The sequence below is a fragment of the Octodon degus genome, unplaced genomic scaffold, assembly GCF_000260255.1.
Source record: "Octodon degus isolate 3935 unplaced genomic scaffold, OctDeg1.0 scaffold00077, whole genome shotgun sequence".
Lineage (NCBI taxonomy): Eukaryota > Metazoa > Chordata > Mammalia > Rodentia > Octodontidae > Octodon > Octodon degus.
In genome coordinates this window covers 7679898-7689523 of record NW_004524653.1, presented here as the reverse complement: position 1 = coordinate 7689523, position 9626 = coordinate 7679898, and positions in this window count along the sequence as shown.

The window sequence follows — 9626 nt, the reverse complement described above, 5'->3', positions numbered from 1 at the left end:
CAAGGGGCTGGAGAGATGGCTCAGTGGTCTAAAGCACCTACTTGGAACAAGCTCGGCAAAGCACAGGGACCGTGGTTCGATCCCCCAGCACCACATGCCAGTCAGCCAAGCCCCCCTGGTGGGCTGAGCTGGCCACACACACACACACACACACACACTAAATAAATGTAAAAAAAAATCAAAATAGTCAATTATTTATAATTTGGGTTTCCCATATAAGAAAAACTATTTAATATTTAAATTAAGAGATTTATTTCTCTGAAGTTACTGTTTCGAGGTGCATCCATTTTCCTACAAATACCTCAGGTTTATCCTTCTTCAGCCTGAGTAGCACTCCTTGTGTATTAAGGCCATTTTCCTGATCTGCCAAAGGCCTTAAAGGGCCACTTCCAGGCAGCAGGGCTGGTGTGGTGGGGGTGGGGCTGGGGCAGGGCGAGGAGGCTCAGCCCTGCTCCAGGGCTGCGGGGAGGTCTGTGTGGGACGTAGCTCTGCCACAGCGTGTGCGTGCCGCTGGGCCTGGCACCCACTCTGGGCAAGAGATTCATTTCCCAGGCTGCTCTCAGAATCCCACAGCTTCAAACAGAGGAAGCAGGAGGTGGGGAGGGGGTGGGTGGGAAGGAATTCCGGCATGCTGTGGACACCGGCTACTAAAAAAGAACAAGAGAAAGAAAGAGGAAAACAGAAAAGAAAGAAAGAAAAAAGAAAAAAAGCTGGGCCTCATGAAGCATGCCTGTAATCCCAGCAGTGCGAGGCTGAAGCATTGGGAATCTGAGACCAGCCTGAGCTACAAAGTGAGCTCAAGGCCATCGTGAGCTGCACAGAGGCCCTGTCCCAAAATGAACAAATGAGCGAATCACAACAAAACCCAACAATTCAATCACTACTGGTAGCAATATCTAAGGGTTTATTTATTGTCAGGGCCTAGGACAGATTCAAGAGCATTCTATTTTATTTTGTGTTTTATTTATTTATTTATTTTTTAAATTTTATTTATGTGTGTGTGTGTGTGTGTGTCTGTGTGTGTGTGGCCAGCTCAGCCCACCAGGGGGCGGGCTGGCTGGCATGTGGTGCTGGGGGATTGAACCGTGGTCCCTCTGCTTTGCTAAGCTTGTTCTAAGTTCTTAGTGCTTTAGACCACTAAGCCATCTCACCAGCCCTGTTTTATTTATTTATTTATTTATTAAAATACTGGGGGAAAAAAATCCCAGGAACTTGTCCATGTTAGGCAAGCACCCTTAAGTACATCCCTACATCTGTCTTATTTTTTATTTAAACCTAGTGTTTCACTAAATTGCTCAGTTGCTCAGACTGGGCTCAAATTTGCTATCCACCAGTCTCAGCCTCCTGAGAAGCTGGCGTTACAGGTGTGCATCATTACACCTAGCACAAGAATTTTTTTTTTTTTTTGTACTGAGGATCGAACCTACAACCTTATGCTTGCCAGGCTGGCACTTATGCAGCTGATTTATTTCCCTGCCCACCCCGTTTTTTGGAGACAGTTTTGCTCTGTGATTCAGGCTGGCTTTGATCTCCTTATGTAGCCCAGGCTGGCCTTGAACTCATGGCAATCCTCCTGCCTCAGCCTCCTGAGTGTTGAGATTACAGTCATGCGCCACCATACCAAGCCCTTCAAGGTGGGAGGGTCAGGAAGCCAGCTTGCGGGTAGGCAGTCTGGGCAGGGGTCGGTTCCTCTAGGTGGCTCCTGGGAAAAAGGCCTTAGGCAAAGCTATACCAACCCACCCCAGGAATGGCTGGATGTGGAGAGGCCATGGGGCCAGGCCCACCAGGGCAATAAAGACCAGTCAAGGTAAGTAATATCAACAGTAGACAGCTCCTGACAGTTTGCTGTCTATTCGGAGTGGATCATCTGATTTAATCCTCACCATGAGCTGGGTATGATGACACATGCCCGTAATCCCAGCACGCTAGGAGGTTAAGGCAGGAGGATCTCAAGTTTGAGTCCAGCCTGGACAATTTATCTGTTTATTGAGACCCTACCTCACACTATTGGGTGAATAATGGGGGATGTAGCTCAGTGCAAGAGCCTTGGGTTTAGCCCCCAGTATCAAAAGCAAAACAAAACAAAAACCCTCAGCCCTAGATACGTGGGTACAGAGGTCCTGCGGTGGCTTAGGGCTCTGTGTAGACTGCCTGCCATCTCTCTGCTGTGTGTGCCCCAGCAAGCTCCTTGGCCTCTCTGCGTCCGCTTCCCCATCTGAGGTCCAACCCTTCCTCTGACAGTAGATGGATGAATGGAGCAAATACTCGTAAACTGCGTGGTCTGGGACTGGCGCCCTAAGGCAGCTCTGTGAGCAGTGGCTGCTGCGATGCCCACATCACGGCAGCAAGGAGACTGTGTAGGGAGCCTCCCCGGGCTTCCCCGAGCACAGCCCCGAAGTCCCTGGCACAGTGCAGTGCAGCGGGCTCTGCCCCAGCCAGGCCAGGTCTTGTGTCCCCCGGAAACTGAGAGCACCCAGCTGGCAGCCAGAGCCTGCGGAGCCACAGGACCAGCCATGGGCCTCTGCTGGGATCCAGGGCCCTGCTGGTTCTACCCTTCTGTGCCTTGGCTTGAAATAAAACAGAAATGAAACCTCTGTCACTCAGGGGAGCGCTCCAGGAGGGGATCCCCCAAGGAAATCCATCTTTACCCCAGGAAGAGGCCTGGGTCTGCAGGGGCTTTCCTTGGCCTCCATCCCTTCCCTTCTGGTCTATTGGACACCAACACCTCAGGCTGTGATCTGAATGAATCCGCTTTCCCCAGGCCTTGCTGTGGCTGCAGCTCAAAATGCAAGGGACACAAGTCCCTGGCACCAGTGCTTCCCCAAGCAGCAGCGCACCGCAGCGCACCGGCGACCTAGCTGCCCAGGGCCAGGGGCCGGGAGACGTGGGCTGCGGAGTCCTGGGATTCTGATAGAGAGTGTGCACTTTTCTTCCTAAACAGAAACACAAGGACTGGAGAGATAGCTCAGTAGAATAAGTGCTTTCCTGGCAAGCGCAAGGTCCTGAGTTCAATTCTTGGTACTGCAAAAAAAAAAAAAAAACAGAAGAAAGAAAAGAAAAAAAGAAACACATCAGGACCAGGGATATAGCTCAGTGGCACAGTACCTGCCTGGCGAGCGAGAGTCCTGAGCTGATTCCTGGTGCCAAAGGAAAAGAAAGAAGCAGTACACACACAAAAACACACACACCCCCCACACTGAGGTGCGGTGTCAAATGTGTCAGCATCAGCGGCACATGCTTATAGTCCCAGCACTTGCGGGGCTCAGACAAGATGATCACTGTAAGAGTTTACAGCCAGCCTGGGCTACAGAAGAGCGTTCAAGGCCAGCCTGTACTATGCAGTGAGACCCTGTCTCAAACAAACAGGAGGAAAAAAAAAAAAGTGGCAACATCTTAAGATAAGGGGAGTGCAGGACAACCACCTTGTCTTGTCTTCTCGTGTGTGTGTGTGTGTGTGTGTGTGTGTGTGTGTGTGTCTGCGGGTGGACCCAAGGCCTTGCTCACATTAGCCCAGTTCTCTACCACTAAGTACACCCACTGCCATTTCTATTTTTTGTGGCTGTTGTTGTCTCTTTGTTTTTGAGACAGTCTCTCTATGCAGCTCAGGCTGGCCTTGAGCTCACTTTGTAGCCCACTCTGGTCTCAAACTCACAATGATTCTCTTTCCTCAGCTTCCCAGGTGCTGGGATTACAGGTGTGTGTGCATGCCCAGCTTCTATTTATTTTGAGACAGGGCTTTGCTAAATTGCTAAATTGCCCAGACTAGGCTTGAGCTAGTGATCCTCCTGCCTCAGCCTCCTGGAGAACTGGGTTACAGGCTTGCAGCACCATGCCTGGCCTCAGTGCCTCGTCTACAGTTGCACTGGTCTTTGTCCACTCAGAAGTCTGCATGCCCATCACCCCTCTGATTCCAGAACGTCTCACTGCTGAGAAAGGAACCCCAGATCCATTAGCAGCCGCTCTCCACATCCTCCTCCTCTCAGGCCCTGACAGCTGGCACAAGCTTCCTGCCTCTTGCACAAGCCTGTCCCAGACATTTCACACCTGCAGAGCCCTCGTGATGGACCCTCCGTGATGGAGTCCTCCTGGTGGCCTCCAGGCTCATCTGCATTACTGCAGGGCAGGGGCGTCTTTCTGTTGATGGCTGAGTAATATTCCTGGTGTGGCCATGACACAGTTTACCCATGCCCCTGCAGTGACGAGTGAGGGCCTTTGGGGTGTGCCCACCCTCGCTCTTGAGAACAGTGCTGCTGCGGGCACTGGGGCAGGCTTGTGCAGACCACAAGCAGCATGGCGAGAGGTCAGTTGTCCCAGGCCTTGCCAGCAAGGGAGCTCCAGTTTTTATTTTTTATGTTGGTCTTTTTATCATTTGACTTCACTTTGCAGAGCTGGGGGTGGGCGGGTGCTCTACCCCGGCCCGCTGCCGGTGATGCAGCAAGGAAGCAAGTCTGCAACGGAGAGTCCACTGCTGGTGTAGGCTGTGAAACTGGAGGTGTTTCCCTCCTCCTGGCCTCTGCAGGCTGAGAACATTCAGCATCAAGTCTGGAAGTTTCCTCTTGACCTGCAGGCAGGACTGGACCAGGGTCTTCCCAGCCTTAGGCCAAGGGGATTTCAAGAGTGGGACCCTCAGCCTCAGAGAGCAAAGGCTAGAGCCATCAGTCACCCTGACCTTGGTCTATGGTTTCTCCTTTAGCCTGATGGCAGGTCTTGGGCTCCAGTTGTGAGCCACCGGAGCCCTGCTGCTATTCCTGCAATGGACGGACGCAGTGCTCTTGGCTGGCGGAAGCCACAATGGGCAGGAAGGGGCAGACGCTCAGGGCGCCGAGGCCCAGGAAGTCAGGCAGATTGGCTGCCGACAAGGCTGAGGCCCACTGGAGCAGCTGGCCCTGAGGCCCAGGAACGGAGGTTATCCTGAGAGCCCTGGGGAGGAGCTGGTGCTGTTGTTTTCACAGTCCCATGTGACAAATGAGAACACCCAAGTCTCAGGGGAGGAGGGACCTGCCCAAGTCTACCCCCAGGACAAGGCAGAGCAGAGATTTGAACCCATCCTTCTGCCGGAAAGATCCAGGGAGTGTGGAAAGCAGAAGAGGGCGCTGCTCAGTCGGGGTGCTAGGGAGCCCTCGTGGGGAGCAGGGACAGAGGACAAAGGTGCAGCCAGTGAGGACACGAGCACAAAGCCCCGCAGAGTGCTATCTGACGTGGCTGCAGGGCAGAGGTGGGCAGCAGCTGGCCACGGCCAGAGCAGGTGTTTGGCTTTCATTCTTTGTTTTTTTAATTTTTTAAAATCTTTATTTTGGGGGCTGGGGAGATGGCTTAGTAGAATAAGCACTTCCCTGGCAAGGGCCTGAGTTCAATCCCCGGTTCCGTAAAAAAAAAAAAAAAAAAAAAAAAAAAAAAATTGTGTATTTGGTATAGGGTCTCACTATGCAGCTCAGACTCATAGTGATCCTCCTGTCTCAGCCTCCCCAGTGCTGGGATTACAGGCATATGCCACTATACCTGGCTTCGATGGCACCTGGAGTTCTAAATCTGGCACAGTATGCAGTAGCGGGGATCAAACCCAGGTCCTTGCACTTGCCGAGCAGGTGCTTAGATTGCTCAGCTGTCTACCCTGCCCCAAATCAACATGTGCAGAGCCAAGGGTGCAGCTCAGCTGCACAAGAACCTGCCTGGCAAGCACAAGGGCCCAAGTTGATTGATATGCTGGGAGTGGCGGCGCATGCCTGTAACTGTAGCACTTGAGAGACTGAGGCAGGAGGAGGACTGTAGCAAGTTCAAGACCAGCCTGGGCTATATAGTGAGTTCAGGGGCAGCCTGGACTATATGGCGAGAGTGTCTCAAAAAATATAAATAAATAAGTAAATAAAATACATTTTTTTCCTTCTTGAACCTTTTTTTATTCTTTATTTGTTTGGGTTTCCAGGTTTATATTTGTTTACAATTTTTTATTTTTATTAATACATGTTTGCAGGACATAATGACTGCTTTCACCATGGTGAGTTGATGCAGCCACACAACACATCTTAGTTCTTGGTACGTTCCTTCTTTTTTTGTCTTTTTTTTTTTGAGACAGGGTCTTGCTACATACAAACTAGCCTTGAATTCATTATGTAGCCATGTGGCCCTTGAACTGGCTTTGATCCTCCTGTCTCAGCCTCCTGAACATTAGGATTACCTGTGTGCCTATCACTCAGGCTTGAATTTTGACAGTTCTTTGTAAATTCTTCTTCTTAGGGGGCTGGGGAGATGGCTCAGTGGAATAAGTGCTTCCCTGGCAAGCACAAGGGCCTGAGTTTAAACCCCAGTTCTGAAAAAAAAAAAAAAAAAATCTTTGTAATTCTGAGTATAATGCTGTACTGTACTTAGGCAGCTATCAACTATTTTCTCAATAATCTGGTCTGTGGAGATATTTTTCCTTCTTTCTTTCTTTCTTTCTTTCTTTCTTTCTTTCTTTCTTTCTTCCAGAAATCAATTTCAGGATCTTGTGCTTGCCAGGTAGGTGCCTGTGCCATTAAGCTACATCCCTGGCCCCTGATAATTTTTTAAATCTATAAATTTGGTACAAGGTCTCAACACACAGTTCAGACTCATAGTGATCCTCCTGTTTCAGCCTCCCCAGTGCTGGGATTATAGGCATGTGCCTCCATGCCCGGTTCATTTTTTTTTTTTTAATTTTTATTTTAGTTTTATTTATTTATTTATTCATTTATTTTTGGCAGAACCAGGGATTGAACTCAGGCCCTTGCACTTGCCAGGGAAGTGCTTACTCTACTGAGCTATCTCCCTGGCCCTTAATTTTCTACTTTTCTTTTCTTTTCTTTTTTTTTTTTTTTTTTTTTTTTTTTTTTTTTTTTTTTTTTTTTTTGTGGAACCGGGGATTGAACTCAGGCTCTTGGGCTTGACAGGCAAGCGCTTATTCTACTGAGCCATCTCCCTGGCCCCTCTACTTTTCTTTTTGTCTTTTTGAGACAGGTTTTCACTATGTAGTTCAGACTGGCTTTGAACTCACTTTACAACCCAGGCTGGCCTTGAATTTGCTGTGATTCTCCTGTCTCATTTTCCCAAGTTTTGGGGTGATAGGAGAGTGCCACCACATACAGCTACTACTGGATTTTTTTTGTTGTTGTTTTGTATTTTTATTAATACATGTTTTCAGGACATAATGACTACTTTCATCATGGTGAGTTGGTGACAGGGTCTACAGGGTCTACAGAGTCTCACTGCATAGATCAGACTCCTAGTGATCCTCCTGTTTACAGCCTTTTACCAGTCAGGGTGGTACATACCTGTAAATTCAGCTGTATGAGAGGCTGAGCCCAGCAGATCTCAAGTTCAAGGCCAGCCTGGGCAACTAAAAGTGAAATCCTGCCTAAAAATAAATATTGCTGGATGTGGTTCAGTGGTCACAGACCTCAGTGGGGGCAGTTTCTCCTGACTGCCCATTTCCGACTGGACCCTGCCTACCCGGCTCAGGAGGTAAGCTGCGGGCATGGGGCCAGAGACAGCCCTCACCTAGAAGCCAGTCTCTGGCCTTCTCCGCAGCTCACACCTTGGGCTCCTCCTGCCGATGGCACTATGAGCTCTGTAGCGCTCCATTCACCTTCTTCTTTCCTTCCTTTTTTTTTTTTCTTTCTTTTTTTTTTTGAGACAGGGTCTTTTTATATAGTGCAGGCTGGCCTTTAACTCACTTGTAACCCAGGGTGGATCCTGACTCAGAGATCCTCCTCCCTCTGCCTCCCAAGTGCTGGTATTACACTGATGTGCCACCATGCCTGGCTTCAGCTACTGACTTTCTTTCTTTCTTTCTTTCTTTCTTTCTTTCTTTCTTTCTTTCTTTCTTTTTTGGCAGAACCGGGGATTGAACTCAGAACCCCTTGCACTTGCCAGGGAAGCGCTTATTCTACTGAGCCATCTCCCCGGCCCCTCTTTTTTTTTTTTTTTTGGTACCAGAAATTTAACTCAGGACCTTGCATTTGCCAGGCAGGCACTGTGCCACTGAGCTACGGACTAAGGGGGCCTTGGATAAGCCTTTTAATCTCTCTGAGCCTTAGTTTGCTCATCTGGAAAAGGGGAATTAGCCAGATTCCTGGGCTAATAGAGTATTTAAGAGAATTTGAAGAAGTAATGCATGGCATAAATGATTAAGACAGCATCCCAAAATAGATTGTTAGTGTGTTTAATACTTTTATACTAAGTGTTTCATAAAATGTTCTACTTATAAACATACATTTCTGCTGCAAGGTATATACAGGAACCAATGAAAATGGTTAATTTTCTAGGTTTATGCAATATTAATATTTGCAAAACTTTGATTAATATACATTTTTGTTTTTATGGATGACCCGGTCTGATTAAAAAGTAGAGTCTGAAAGGGCCGGTCAAATAGCTCAGCAGATTAAAGCACCTGCAAGCAGGTGCAGGAGCCAAGGGTTCAATCCCGCCCCCGAGGCACGCTGAGATGGCAATTGAGACTGGGCGTGGTGGCACACACGCCTGTAATCCCAGCTCTTGGGAGGCTGTAAACAGGTGGATCACGATGAGTCCAATCTAGTAGTGAGACCCTGAACACCCTGTAGACACTTCCCAAAAAAAAAAAAAAAAAGTCTGATTAAAAAGTAGAGTAAAAAACGATTTGTGGGGGCCGGGGAGATGGCTCAGTAGAATAAGCGCTTCCCTGGCAAGTGCAAGGGGCTGAGTTCCGGAAAAAAAAAAAAAGATTTGTGCTGGGTAAGTGCCAGCAGCGTAGTGCCTGCCTGGCAAGCACAAGGTCTTGAGTTCTATCCTGGTACCAAAAAACAAAGAAATGATTTGTAAGGCAAGCAGAACGCAGAAGTTGGTTAGTAACGATAAATTGTGTAGTCTGACCTTTGAAACATTACGTATGTTTATTTATTTATTTATTGTTCTTTAAAGCAACATTAGTTACTTGATATAATAAAAATAAAGTCGCTGTAATAAAATGTTTTTTTAAAAAAAAGCAGAGAAGAGAGCGAGAGAGTGAGAGCGAGATTCATTTAGGTGCTCCTGCCTCAGGACCTTCGCTGGTGCGGTCGTCTGTCTGAAACACTTTCCTTCTTGGAGTCTGCAAAGCTCATCCTGCAAACCCCGGCAAGCCTTCCAGAGGCCTCCCCATCCTCACCCGCCTCACCATCATTTGCACTTTATTTGGGGTACTGTCAGTTTGGCTCCCCACCTGAAGGTCGGCAGGATGTTTTCTGGTCAGTTCCCACAATACCCCAATCCCTGGGGCTGGTGCCTGGCACACAGTAGGTGCTCCACGGAGAAGCTGAGCCGGGGTCAGCCCTGGGATCTGGCCCGCCCCCTCCCGGTGACCTTGAACAACTCGGTTCGACTTCCGACTTGCGGAGGACTCTGCTTCTTCCAAACCTGCCGGGCGCCCGGCTCCCCACAGGCCCAGCGAGACGAATGCGCCCTGGGCCCCTGGATGGCCGCAGACAGCGTGTCGCCAGGCTAACCCTGCGTGGAGAATTTGGAGAGGAGAGAGGGGCGCCGCGGCGAGGCCCAGGAGGGCTGCAGGAGCTGATCCGGGACCGGGACCCCGAGCCGTGAGGGCCTGGCAGATGAGGGGAGTGTCGGCGAGACATCCCCTCTTGGCACGGGGGTGG